At 51.3% G+C, this 15387-nt stretch overlaps 1 protein-coding gene across 3 annotated transcripts in view; it reads right to left on the reverse strand.

Annotated features, from left to right (window-relative positions):
• PHKA2 (phosphorylase kinase regulatory subunit alpha 2) overlaps positions 1 to 15387 on the reverse strand; it is an 852423-nt gene that overhangs the window by 327260 nt on the left and 509776 nt on the right. The window lies entirely within an intron of this gene.

Genomic DNA, 15387 nt, shown 5'->3' on the forward strand with positions numbered 1-15387 from the left:
GGCTGCCCTACGTAACACCACAGAATATGTACCACCTTCCTCCGTAGCCACGGTAGAAGGAGACAGTGTGCCAGGTTCTGGAGTAAAATCCATGTCACCTGCATCCTCCAAATCCTCTTCCCAGTCCGGGTCTAACTCGCACTGGGCTGCGAGAGGGTCCTCAGACCTCTCCCAGTCCTCTCTGTCCTCCTCAACCTGCAGGGCAGGCGGAATAGAGGGAGGCGGATGGAGAAAGGGATAGAAATTTCCCATCGTAATCGGCTAGATCGACACAGATCCGACGCCATCTCCACGTCGGGGTGAAAGCCGGGGACGCCGCCGACGGCGGCACCGTCGACATCGGTGGAGGTCTTACGAGGCCAACCGACATTGGCTGTGATCCATGCAGGGATCCATGGGGGTCTCTCGGCGTCAAGACCAGAGTCGTCGACGACGTCGGGCCGAAGCCGATGACAAAGAAGAGCAAGGACTCCCAGTCAGACCCGCGGGGCCCGATGGCCCAAAGACGCGTACCATGGCTGACAGGAATTCCTGCAGCTGGGCCGGAGTCGCTGATGGGCCTGGAAAGGGCAGGTAGGCCATCGGCAACTGTGTAGGCTTTGCCGGAGCCGTGGGGGTGGTACCACCCGTACCCTCAGCCGTGTCGCGCAACAAGCTAGGCGAAGAGCGATGGCGCTTCTTCGACTTCTTGTGCTTTGCTTTACCTGGCTCTGAGTGCGAAGACTTTGTTGAACGGTGGTGGTGATGGCTCCGCGACCAGTCCCTCGACCTCCCACGGGACTGGTACCACGAACGGAGTTTAGACAACTTCCAGGCCTCTAACCTATTTCGGGACCGATCACGCAAAGTTTTCAGAGTCATGAACCGACGCTCGGAGCACGACTCCGAGTCGTGGTCGCGCCCCAGGCAGTAGAGACACTCACGTGCGGATCTGTCACCAACATCGTGTGGGGACAAGCCGTGCAAGGCTTAAAACCAGGCATCCCTATACACCAGGAGTCAAAGACTCAAAGAACAGAGACAAAAGTCCCCAGAAAGTCAGTCTAAAAATTGACTGGGGGTACCGCTCTCTCCGGATCTGCGCTTGCTGGCGCGGAAAAAGAAATAACTGACGTCAGCGGGCGCGAATGAGTAGCTCCAGCAACGTCATCTCGGCAATTATGATGTCAACGACGTATGCGGAGCCGCACGACGACGCCTACCAACGCGCAGGGGTACTGCTGACGAAAACTTTCTAGATCCAGGCTGACACCTGGGGGTAATTCTAAGGTAAGGAATCTATCACTAACGTGTTTCTTTCAGATTGGGGCCTTAGTGGTGACAATATCAAATGCCTCAAAAATGATTAGCGAATATCCTGTTAGTCAAACAGGAACAACCCTTTCAGTCATACTGCTAGTAAAGCTACTCATGATTTTAATGCCAATTTAAGAATGTTGTCACTGAACATTGGGGGCAGGGGGTGCACTTGAATATTCCATCCATGCTGGCTTACATTAGTAGTTTGACATGATATCTTCACTAAAAACGAGGTACAAACTTAGTATTTCTCTTCAAGGATATCATGAAGTTTCTGATGACAGCGCCCTTTCTTCTGGAAAGGGAAGGGATGAAAGCGGTTTGAAATGCATTGCTGTACACCTGAAATATGCAATCCTAAACTTGTGTTTGTGTAGTGAGTATGCTCAAGCAAATGAGTTCAGATATGTATGCACTGTAACATTGTCTCATTGATTCTAGTACATTTCTATGTAAACCCTGCCACTAAGATTAAGCATTTCATCATAAAAGAATTTAAGAAATGTTTCTGAAGCTAAGATTTTAGGCATAAAATATGAGCTCTGTAGTAAATGGGGACTGTAATATAATTCTGTGTTCTGAACTCTCTGATTAAGTTATTTACGATACTAAAAGTATTTATTCCAATATGCTTGCACCTTCTCCACCCAATCAGAGAGCAGGTCGTTTGAGAGTTGATTAATTCGACTTCATTCTCTCATTGAATATCAGGGTTCTAAATTATATAATAAGGCATACAAATTATTTTCCATTACTTGATTATTCATTTATATGGCTTTCCACAGTATATTCTTATAAGCTATTTTAAAATAATCAAAGGATGAAAACTAATCATGCATCACAAATAATTGTTATGGAAAGTGATGTGCAACGATTGGAGGCTGCTAAGTACACTGGAGAACTTGCAGTTTTGCAGCACCAAAAAATAGGATCAAATGGCATGCCAAGGCAAAACATTATCTTTTCCTCTGGTCATCGCGATTACAGTCAAATTAAAGGTATGCAATACTGAGTCGGGCCATTGACTCCCAAACAGAGTTGCACATAGTATGGAGGACCATTATTGAGTTGCTCTTGGCAAATGTCATTGTTGCACATACAAAGGGAATTAACAACAATCAAGAAAATAACAAATCTAGGGTTCTATACTGTACAACAAACAAGAGAACAGAGATATGAATTAGAAAATTAGTAGAATCCCTGGTGTTGTTTCTGATATGTCACAGCACTGCCGACAACTGGAATCATGGAATGTTATGATGAAAGTATCTATTTGAACAGACATATGAACTAAATTCACCTTAAAAGCCTTACTAGCAAATCCATCCCTGCCCTTCAAAGGGACATAGCTTTGTTGTGGGAATGCATCTGGACTCAAATATTCTTTAATGGCACAGCTTCTGTGGCTGTAGTGCCTACAGCCGCAGGAACGGACGGGTGGCTGATGGCGATGCAATAATATAGAGATAGAGTTGAAAAAGCAGAGCTGCAGAGTGACAGCTGGTGAGGAGTGATGCAGTGTATGGGGAGCATGGGGGATATTAGTGGTGGAGGAGTACAGTGAAAGCAGCTGTTGGTCAGACCTGAAGACGCCTTTGAGTTGCACAACCTGTCACCTTTACTTACCTATCTGGATCCAGCGATACATTGGTAGCATATACTTGCCTGCACGAGACAGAATCATGGACTCAGGATCCTGTCTCATGCAGGCAAGTATATGCTACCAATGTCCACAGTTGGTACAGAAAAGGAAGTAAAGGTGTTAGGTCATGGACAGAGTGCCGTCTTTAGTACTAATATCACACAGGGCGACACTGTTTGTTAGTGCTCTTCCCTCCTCCCCTCAAAAACCCTTCTACACATATTCCCCCAGTACCACACTCCAACAGTGCCCCACAGAAGAGCCCTTCTCTCCTATGCAAAAATTGTACTCAGCCAAATATGCATTTTACCTGGAATATTAAATATGTATTGTCTACTATTCATTAATCGCCGCTTTTTCACCAGACTCCGAGTCCCAGAATTCAATTAGGGGATAACAATGAGTGGAGTTTATTGGGAGAAAAGATATGTTTGACCATGTTTGCCGACCCACTAAGCAACTAGTGTTGGGGGGCAAATTAATGCAATATAGTCCCAACACCAACATCACTGACGTTTCAACATGTGTGCTGGGTGAAAATATCACACCTCAAGGACGACATCACTTTGTAGGAAATGGGGAAGTAAAACATGTGAAGAACAACAGCTCAGGATCAATTTAGTGGTATCTGAAGATATTGTGGTAGCTATGTTAGGCTTGTAACTTTCAAACTGCAAGTCACAAAAGGATCGCTCTAGCAAAAGCAGTAACTGGCCTATTGAACTATCTGCATTACATGCACTTCTGTGATCTGCATGGTACACATTCTTTGACGCAGGCATATTAACCCTCTGTGCATTAAGACAGCCTTGGGCCCAGAATGCTGCTAGTTTGTGACCTGTTTAGTTGTTTGTTAAATAAAGAAAATCTGAGGTACTCAGCATTGTTATCTCGAAGTCTATTATGAAGCTCTGTGGTTATACTAAATAAGCAGCTCCCTAAGTTATAATATGACATTTCTTTATTAATGCAATAACTGCACTTTCACAATTGCTTTATTAACCTTGCTTTCTCAAATTTGCTTGAAAATGCACCATTTGCCCACTCTTTTATAAAAAACAAATTCTTGAGGGAGAACGCCCCCGAACCCTCCTTAGGTTGTTCAGGCTCACTCGCTCACGGCGGTGAATGCTAGACAACATAAAGTAGAGTAAAGTAAAGTAATGGGCGGCAGAGAAAGAGATGGTTTAGAAAGATATGTGTGGTAGGACGATAAATAAAGAAAGGTGAGGTAGCCAGATGGAAAGATAGGGAGAGGTAGAAAGAAGAAGATTTAGGCAGAGAAAGAGAGTCAGAGATATAGGTAAGTCTGTCTGTAGAGACAGGCAGAGATAGTGAGAAGGAAATAAATGGAGAGAGCGGCAGTGGAGTATAGTGCTACCAATGGATGAGGTAGAGATGTAATGTAAAGATGGCAATTAGAGATAGGTAAAGACAGAGTGAGGTAGACAGAAAGAGAAACTTGGGGAAAAACAAACAAAAGCAAGGTGGAGAGAGCAACATGAGAAGAGGTCAGACAAAGAGACTAGTGGGGAAGAGAGAAAAGTAGATAGAGTAATGAAGGGCAGTAAGAGGAATGTGTAGGGCAGAAAGAGGAATATATAGAGCAGAAACAGAATGTTGAGAGACACCAGTGAAATATAGAAAGAGAGGATAGGTTTACACAGATGTAGAGAATTGTGAGATAACATAATGTAACAGCTATATTTTCAAAATAGATTAAATCTGTTTATACCCTACTTCACATTTTGCCAATAGACTTAAAAATATTCCATTTATGTAAGTGATGTAATCCAGGAAGTAAAAGGGCCCCGGATCCTATTCCCTTAATCCTACCCTTTTTGCCTCTCCTTTCATAGAGTGCCTTTTCTAAATTATATATATGCAAAAATCATCCCTTCCACTGCTGAAAGGTTGGAGGTTTGTGGATCAAGCCAGGCTGAGGCGACACAAAGCCTAAGAGCTGCCATTACTATAAAGATGAGTTCTACCCCATTATTCCCCTCTAGATCATTTACACCTAATAACATTAGCCGAGGTGTCAAGGGAAGATTTTTATTTAGCACCTGCTGTAAAAACCTGATATTTCATGACCTATAGGTTCTATGTGAGGGCAAGTGGCAAAGATATGCACTATATCCGCACCAAATGCTGCACTTCTAAAACAAATAGTCCCCTACATTCCCCCCATCTAACAATTTTCGCAGGCGTTTTATAAAGATCAAATAAGGTCTTAAAATGTTGGGACTGCAAATTGGCGGAGCACAATACAGTGTTCCCTAGTTCTAATAATCTCAAAAAACAGGATTCCGAAACCCCTAGCCTATCCTGCCATCTCATTCCTATGTTTATCTAAATCATCTGGTACTCCTTCCAGGAGCCATCTATATATTTGTGGAATTGAAGATCCCGAGCTACTACTTAGCAATTCCATTAGGGGTACCTGCCCAAAGACTACCGCACCACCAGCTTTTTTAAACAGAAAATCGCTCAGCTGCAAAAAAAATTAAAAAATCCCAGGGGGCAATACCAAACCTTTCCCTAACTACTTCAAAAGAAGTTATGCGGTCCCCAGCTAGAAGGTCCCCTATCCAATAGAAACCACCTTTTCCCCACCAGGCTAAACACGCATCTTGTAATGCCATTGGCAACTGATCATTCCTAATCATAGGAGAGTACAGGCTAAACCTACCTACCCCAAGTTTCTTCCTTATGCCTGCCCAGTTAGGAAAAGCTGTGATTAATACCTTGAATCATGTTTTTTTTTTAAATAACTTGCATCATAAAATTTCAAGAGGCAGCCGTTAGCCCGAGCTCCAATCAATATCTCATATACTGACGGCACACAACAAGAATCATCGCTATCCTTTTCTTAAACGCCAAAGAGAGGCCAGTAATATTGAAATGAAGCTACTAGATGATATAAATTAAAATGCAGAAGCCCCCATCCCCCTCTATCCCTAGGTAAGGCTAGGAATGCATTGGCTCTCCTGGTCTTTCAATAGGACCAGATAAATCTAGATACCTCCTTCTCCATATGTCTAAACTGAAAATTATTAATTTCCAAAGGAATCGAGCGAAAAATATACAAAAGCTTTGGCAAAATCATCATTTTGATGAGATTGCATCTCCCCACTATTGACAGCTTCAAATGATCCCAGCGTTGAAGATCATTCTTAATTTTCCCCATTATAGGGGTGATATTTGGATCCACTATATCTTCCACCTTCGCCGTAATATCAATGCCTAAATAAACAGCTTCTTTCACAATCATGTAATCCCTACTTGTTGCAAATCCATTCATCACGATCTGGGTTTTGGCCTTGTTCAATAAAAAACCTGACTGCGGCCCAAAGTTTTCCGCAATGTTTTCCTATGCAGCCATTGCCCAATCAGGGTCAGATGTAATTATAGCCACATCATCAGCAGAGGACAGTAACTTGGTATCCCCGCCCTGCAAACTAACCGGAATAATATCTGCGTAGGCCTCCAGTCGTCTAAGAAAGGGGTCTATATATAGGGCGAACAACAGGGGAGAAGCAGGACATCCCTATCTTGTCCCCCTACTGATTGAAAATGGCACTGTCTCTTACCCCATAATTCGTAATTGCCCTATAGGGTTGACATAAAACCTGTATTGCTTTCACAAATGAATCCCCTAGGCCATTAGCCTCGAGGGTCTTACATAGAAAGCTCCATGACACCCAGTAGAAGGCTTTCTCTGCATCTACAACAGCTACCCCATAGGTTTTGCAGAGACCTCAGTGGAGTCAAAAAGTGCTATTACCCTCCTAATGTGATATACAGTTCCCCTTCCTTGTATAAATCCATGCTGCCCAACCGATACTGCTATATTTGAGCTATGTATTAACTGACTGACCCTTATCTAAAATGAAATTGTGGTTCTTTTTATTATTTGTTTGAATTGTATTAATATGTGATTTTCGCTGCATTTACACTGTTTTATCGAAAAAAGAGAGAATTGTGAGATAGAAAAAAGGAAGATAGGTTGAGGTAGAGAGATCTTTAAAGAAGGAGACAGAGAGACAGTTGAGGTGGAGGGGTGGGTTGAACTGGAAATGGAAAAAGGAGGTCCACAGAGGTATGTGCTAGTGTGTGTATGTGTGGGTGTATGTGTGTGTGTGTGTGTGTGTGAGAGAGAGAGAGAGAGAGAGAGAGGAGTTGATGATAAAGTAAAAGTGGCAGAGATAGATATTTAGGGATTGCCATAATTTACCAGGGGGGCTTAGAATGTGAGGACCCTGCCCACCCAATAGATCATCATGAAATGAGTCAGTTTTATGCATGCAGCAAGACTTACTCTAGCTCAGGTGTCTCCAACCAGTCGACCGTGAGCTTCCAGACACCTTCAGACTATCTCATAGCCTTGAGTTCATTAATAAGCACAAGACCACATTTTCCTTAAGGGGAGGCTGTGTTTATTTTATATTATTATCATCAAGCTGCAGATAGCAGGGGGCGTGGCTAAGCACGCAATGGCGGCGGACGCTTTTGGGTAGAGCTCCGTGATAAGCTCCCCTTCCCTGAGCCGATTCTCCGTCAAAATTCATCGTGGCCGCCTGAAACTGCAGGCGGACACCCCCGGAGCCCATTGCGGCAATCTGTCCGACTTTCGACCTGAGGCACCGACGGGGCCGACCCCGACCTATCCTGCGGCCCTCCTGCGGGACTGGGTGCCCCCTGACCGGCGGAGCAGTCAAGGGAGACCGAGGCTTGGGCCTAGCGTACAGGCCCCAACTGACTGACCACACCGCGCTGCCTGAGACCCACGGGCCGCCCACCGCCACACCGAGAGCACACACCGATGGTCCGGAGACCGCCCCGCCTCGCCACAGGGCACCAGTGACGGGCCCGGACAGTGAGGTAAACGGACGCCCACCACCCACATCGCGGCCTCCACGCGACTGCTGCCCCGGAAGACGGTGAGGCATAACCGGGCTCCCCATTGGCACACCTGGAGCAGCCGGGGAGCGGGGATCGACCCCGGAAAGGAGCGGGAAGTGGCGGGAGCCCCGACCGACAGAGGTCCTCCCCCGAGAAGCCACACTGCAGCCGGCACCACCCGGAGAGCCCACAACGCCCCAATCGACACAGAGGAGCCAGCGCGGAGCGGCTGCCCCCAAGCCTGACGCTGCGGACCTGAGCCCCCGGCCTGGGAGTCACGCCACTGCCGGAGACGGAACGGCCGCCCCCCCCTGCACCGGGGGCACACGGAGGGGCATTCAACGCTGGGCCCACCTGCGGGCCCTCTCCTACGGAGGTGGAGGCTGCTCGGGAGACAGCGAGCCACACGTGGCGGGGTGATCCGGCCTGGACAGTGACGCCCGGACCCCCCGGACACACGCACTGCGCACGCCTCCTCGGCCCCCGCTGCACCCGGGTCGGCGAGGCGGAGCCATGTGGTGGTAGGGAGGAGACCCGCCTGACGGACCCCCCCCCGGGCGCAACGACAACGGCCTCAACCGAAGGGACGGCTGCCGACTGCCAGGCCCCCCACCCAGGAGGGGAGTGATTCCGGGGGCGCCACCGGAGTAGCACAGGCGACGACTCTGCCGGACGGGCACCCCCTGCCCATGTCCGGGGGAGTGCGGACCCGCACTGGGACTGGTGGGGCCCCACCAAAGGGGAAAACGGACAAACTGCTGCACAAAATGGCCACCGAACAATTGGCCATGAGCGTGGACAGCGTACTGGCAGCTGTGGAACACATGTAACAGTCACTCCAGCAGACCAGAGCATCCCTGGAGTCAAAAATAGATGGTGTCGCTGTGGACCTGACCCTCGTACGAGACGATCACAGGAAATTATACGACCGGACCAAGTCCCTGGAGGGCGCAGTGAAGGAGATTGAGCCCAAGGTCACCCAGACGGACAGGCAAGTGCAGGATCTCCTGAACAGGGTGGAGTTCCTGGAGGACAGGGCCGAGGATGCGGAAGGGAGGGCGAGACGCAACAACATCAGACTCGTGGGGGTCCCTGAAAAATGGGAAGGGAACCACCCTGCGCAGCACGTGGAAGAGTGGCTTCGGACCCTGTTACCCGAAGGCTCGCTATCGCCCCACTTCGTTGTGGAACGTGCACACCGAGTGCTGACAAGGCCCCATACCACCGGCGCTAACCCGAGACCACTGCTCTTCAGGATCTTGAATTATAGGGACAGGGACACGGTGCTGCGGGAAGCAAGACGACTGGGCGAAATACGCATAGACAACGCGACAATCATGTTCTTTCCTGATTACACCATCCAGGTGCAACGCCAGAGGCACGACTTCATGGAAGTGAAGCGGAGACTACGCACCGCAGGCCTCAAATACTCCCTGCTCTTCCCTGCCAAACTGAGAGGGGTGGCGGGGGACAACACCTACTTCTTCGGAACCCCCGAGGAGGCCAGTGAGTGGCTGGACGGGGGCACAGATACAGCGCCCAAACACTCTCGTGGAGGTGAGACAAGGTCCAGGCCATGCGGGCCGCGGCGCCGCCGCAGACATAGAACTCAACAGTCCCAACCGATGGAGGAGGGGTCGCGGCACTCTCCCCCGATGGACCAGATGCTCCAAGAACAACGCGATGCACTCCGGAGGGTTTCCCAGCTGAGCAACCCACCTTCACAAGAGACGATCTTAGAGGACGGTCAGCAGACAGTACCCAGCGATGAGGATGAGGCCATATATGGGATCCCGAACTCACAGATCTCAGTAGACCTGCCAGTCGTCACGCCGCAAACCTCTGACCTGATTCACTGACTCCACAGGAGAAGTTTGCGAAGAGTTTGTCATGGCGGGGGGAGGGCGGCAGAGGCCAACTGGACAATGAAGCACAGCTGACGCCCGACACGGCTGGGGGCGTCTTCTTCCCACCCCTGCCTGCCGATTGGACAGTGGACATCTGGAACAGTGAGTAATGCCCCTGTGACACTGGTGGTCGACGGGGTGGGTACTGGCGGGGTTGTCTTTCAGCATGTGCCCAACCTTGGCCACCTCCAAGTGCGGGCCCGGGTGGGAGGGGACTCCTCCTGATAGGGGCTCAAGGCTCACATCGCATGCCATTCTTCCCCCCACCTGCAGAGGCTCACACAAGCGGGGCCCCCCACGAGCAGAGTGACTCCAAGCACCGGAGCGCAGACGGTGGCCACCAGTACCCTGTGTCATAAGGCTCGGGGATGGGACTTGATTTCCTTAACTGACTGCACATCCTTATTGCCGAGATTATGCTTAGTGCACGTTGCCCCTTAGACTAGTAAGGTTGTTCCTCTCACTTGAGAACATGGACGGTGGCCCGTTTCGCCACTGCCCTTTTGGTATTTTAGTGGGGTTCACCCGCTGTTGGTTACTGTTATTCGTTGTTTTTCCCCACCCTAATGTCTTCCTGAACATTGCTGAGTGTACTGTGGGGGGTGGATACGGGAGAGCTGGGGGAAACGCTGTGAGAGCCCTTGATGGAGCTGCTGTTAGTAGAAATGTTGGGGAGGAGTATATACTGCCAGAATGACCGCGATTAAGCTGTGTACCTGGAACATCAAAGGCATGCACACACCTGCGCGTAGGTATCAAATATACTCCTACCTGAAAAGGCAACAGGTGCAAGTTGCACTCCTGCAGGAAACACACCTGTGTGGGGCGGAGGTGGCTGCACTGCGACGAAGATGGAGGGGACAATTGTATGCCACTGAGTACTCCTCGTTTGCCCGCGGGGCGCTATTGTGGGTAAAGCCGGGCACCCCCTTCACAATGTCAGAAGTTTACACGGACCCGGAGGGGAGGTATGTCCTGGTAAAGGGCCGCATGGACGGGCAACCAGTAGTCCTGGCGTCCATTTACGCTCCGAACACGGACCAGGGAAACTTCCTGGCACGCATTTCGGAGAAACTGGCGCCCTGGCACGGCGTCCCATGGATACTGGGAGGTGACTATAACACAGTACTGGACCCTGTGATGGACCGCTCGGTCCCGCCCAGGCCAGAAGCAACATCCCTGGGGGCCACGAGGGCACTCACACAGTGGGCGACACAGTGGGACCTGAAAGATGCATGGCGCGCGCACAATCCAGATGCTAGCGTATACTCTTATTTCTCAGGGGCACACGTGTTGCACGTCCGCCTTGACAGATACATGGTGTCAACGGAAATGCTGCCGCATATCACTGATTCTCAATACCTCGGCCGGACACACTCGGACCACAACCCACACACCCTGCACATGGCTTGGGAACGCCTGCACCCACCCATCCCTACATGGCGACTACAACCTGCTTTGCTACTAGACGCCCCCTTTAGGGACTCCCTGCAGGCCTACGTAGCACAATACTTCACTGACAACTCGGACACAGCGTCCTCCCCGAGAGTGGAATGGGACGCCTTCAAGGTGGTGATACGGGGACACTGCCTGAGCGCACAGGGGAGCATACAGAAGAAGTTGGAGGCAGATCTACGCAGGGTGGAAGCGGACTTACTCCGCTGGGAGCAGGAGGCGGTGGGTGGCACGGGAGACCGGCTGAGGGAGGCCCGAGCGGAACATGCAGCATTGCTGGAAAGACTGCGACACGTTAATTTTGCGGCCCACTCGGCACGAGTGCACCAATACAGTGACAAGCCCGGGAGACTACTGGCCTGGCTGGTCAGACAGGAGACCCGCACGGAGCCAGTGTCCGCTATCCGTACAGCTGAGGGAGAGATAGTGTACACACAAAGCAAGATACATCAAGCGTTTGTGGGGCACTACCAGGCCCTGTACAAATCACAACTGAGGGTCTCCGCGGCCTACATTGCGGATTACCTTGTAGACATCCCACTGCCTTCCCTCACGGATGCACAACAGGGGGATCTAGGAGCACCCTTCACCCCGGAAGAAATGCGCGAAGCCCTTTTCGCACTGTCCAATGGCAAGTCCCCTGGCTCGGATGGCCTACCCGCCGAATTCTTTAAGGCATGTTCGGACACACTGATCCCGGAGATGCTCAAGCTGTATAACAATGCAATTGAGGACTCGGCGCTCCCAGACTCGCTCAATGAAGCAAACCTGGTCTCACTATTGAAGCCAGGCAGGGATGGTACGTCCATGGGGTCCTACAGGCCATTAGCCATGTTGAACACCGACTATAAAATCCTCACCTCCCTTTTGGCCCAGCGCTTGGCCTTAGAGGTCCAGACCCTGGTACATGCAGACCAGAATGGCTTCATGCCGGCGAGGAGCACTTCCCGTAACCTGCGTCGCCTCTTCCGAGTTCAGGAAGCAGCCACGACGCATTGGCCGAGATCGGGGTGTCTAGTCTTGGACCTAGAGAAGGCTTTTGACTCTGTGGAGTGGCCATACCTGGGGGCGGTATTGGATAGATTCGGAGTAGGCGATGCCTTCGCAGACATGGTCGGACTACTTTACCAGAGGCCCAGCGTCCGAGTGCGAACGGGTGGGCTGCTATCGGAGAGGGTGAGGGTACGCAGAGGCACCCGACAGGGCTGCATCCTGTCGCCCCTCCTTTTCTCTCTGGCCATCGAACCCCTGGCGGCTCTACTACGGGACAAGGGAGCGGAGTGGGGGATCCCGCTGGCCGATGGGATGCACACGGTCTCGCTTTACGCGGACGACCTGCTGCTCTATGTGCGAGACCTTACCGCGGTGCCTGCCGCACTGTCGGGCATTTTCCGGACCTTCGAGGAGGTGTCGGGCCTCAAGGTCAACTGGACCAAGTCCGGAGTATACTCGTTCAGCCCGGACCTGGGGGAGTGTGAAGTGCACCTTGGAGGAGCTCGGCTCGCATGGTACCCGACCAAGTTCAAATACCTCGGGTACACATCTACAGGGACCCGCAGAACATACTGGAGGGCAATCTGGTGCGCGCTATCTCCTCATTGCGGGCCCAGGTGACCTTCTGGAAGACTTTGCCATTGAACGTGCCCAGCCGGATTGCATTATCCAAAATGATAGCGCTTCCCAGGCTACTCTACCACTTTGCAAATATCCCACTGTATGTCCCCACACGGATATTCTGCGAACTGGAATCAATGCTTCGCGGCTTGATCTGGAACACGGGACGCCCACGCGTAGCTCTGGCGAAGCTATACTCCCCGACTGCGGAGGGAGGACTGGCAGTCCCCAACATGGAGCTATATTACCTAGCTGCACAGCTACAATGGGTGACGTACTGGCTTAGCGGCTCACATCTCGACGACACGGCCACCGCAGACTACCAATGGACTCACCCACAGGTGTGCGCCCTGTTTCACCCATTGACCAAGGGACCCCGCCCTCTACCCCTGCACATGGCTGTGGCCCGCAAATGCTTCGTCCGTAGCCTGAAACTGACACAGACTGTCAGGCCGTATGCCCCTGCCCTTCCCCTGATGGGCACCCCCCGGAGGAGTGGGATGGTAACGCCACGCAACCTGGAGCTCTGGACTACGGCCGGAGTGGAGACCATGGGCGACCTGTATGCAGACGGGGCCCTGCTTCCGTTTGCGGAATTGTCGGAGGGCACGGGCCTGCCGGCGGGGCAATTCCTGCTCCACGCGTCGGTACTGCGGGCATATACTGACTCCTGGGGGGACATCCAGGACGAGCCACCGATGCATCATCTAATACAGTACCTGCATGTCATGGGCAGAGGCTCACACATTACACACTGGTTGGCGCAGGCGCTTCTCATTCACACGCAAAGACCCACACAGCAGATCAGGGACAAATGGGCAGCCCACCGTGGGAGGGACTGGACGGATAAGGAGTGGAACATGGTTCTGGCCAGCCCTGTGAACGTCCCCCGCAACTCCCGCTTCCGAATCATCCAGTTGTACATACTACACCAGGCGTACTTATCACCAGATAGAATAAACAAATACTTTGCGACCAACACTGCCGCCTGTCCCAGATGCGACCTGCTGGGCGCGGACATCTTACATATGCTCTGGCACTGCCCATCTCTGGCTACATACTGGGGGGAAGTGACATCACTCCTGACTCATAGCACAGGCCCGTGGGAGGCATGTGTTCTTGGGTTGTATAAAAGGACTAAACTGAATAAAACGCAGGCCCGGTTCTGGGATCTGGGCCTCATCACGGCCAAACGACTGCTCACTCGGCACTGGAAGAGGAGGGAACCACCTACCCCAGCACACTGGTTTGCATCCTTCACTAACTGGGCCAGAGCAGAGGGTACGGCACTTCACCGGGAGGAGATAGCGGGTCTGAGGCAGTTCCCGATCGCACAGCTCTGGGATGACATCCTGGGGTCCCTACAGGGGGAGGGCGCGGTCAGAGGACTCACATAGAGGATGCTGTGATGGGCGGGCGCCACAGGGGCGACAACTCAGCAGGCGACACTACGCACCGCGTCCCCCCCCCGAACTAGACACCGACCCTCAAGCGCGCAAGTCATGGACACAGTCAGCCACCCACACGAGGGCTCTCTAGCACACGCCGACTCGAAACTTGCCCCCAGCCCCAAGCCACTGACACCGCTCCCGCAAGTACACTCCACCCCCCCCCCACCCTTTCCCCTTATATGTTCTCATGTTTATGGTATCTGACTCCTGATTCTCAGCTGTAGCCATAACACCCTTCCACGTCACGGTGGAAAGACGCCACTGGCCGCGCCCTCGGCAGCTAGCCCAGGCGCGGGCAATATCTACCACAGCAACAGCTAGGCTACTCCACTTGTCTGCTACTCACGCCGCAAGCCAGGCCGACGGCCGGCGAGGCACCACTGCCCACAGGGGCTGTCCCTCATCAAGTCTGCGATTATCTGCGAGTGCGCTCCACTGACCCCCCAATCCACTAACACGTTAGCAGTGTACACTGCACTGTCTAGAGGGTTTTTGGCACCATGCATGCAGGACAGACGTGACGCAGCGCAGCCACGAAAGAAACACTGGGACACGCCGATACGAACTGTTCTGTTTCGTTTGCAGAATTAACGGTTTAATTATAGAAAAATTGTAAAACAAGACGTCATTTATGGAAATGTTTATTTGCTGAACAAAAGTAATGTGAACACAGTACCTGAAGTCTAGCATGCCAGAGACAAGCGAGGTGCCGCAGAGCGCCCTCCCCTGTAAACCCTCACCCCTACGATCTACCGCTTTTTTGCAGCCGGCCCGCAGGGTTGTAGGCTTTGCTATATGTACTGCACTTTTGAACAATAATAAACGTCTTACAAAAAAAAAATCAAGCTGCAGATAGCAGAGACTGATAATGAGCAGTGCTCAGTCAGATGTATGACCCAGACTGAGGCACAGAGGTGAAGAACTGAACCACTGAGGTATTGAACTCTTAAATAAAAGTCCTTTTCATCTTAATATTGCAGCTGTGAACAAAATGACGTTTTTGAATGTGTTTAAATATTAGAAAGTAAGTTACCTTAATAATTGACTTAACTCTTCATTTTAATTTTCTCCCATTTCAACGTGTCCCATTTACAAAGAGCTGGACTCTTGCTCC

Source organism: Lissotriton vulgaris, chromosome 8, assembly GCF_964263255.1.
Source record: "Lissotriton vulgaris chromosome 8, aLisVul1.2, whole genome shotgun sequence".
Classification (NCBI taxonomy): Eukaryota; Metazoa; Chordata; class Amphibia; order Caudata; family Salamandridae; genus Lissotriton; species Lissotriton vulgaris.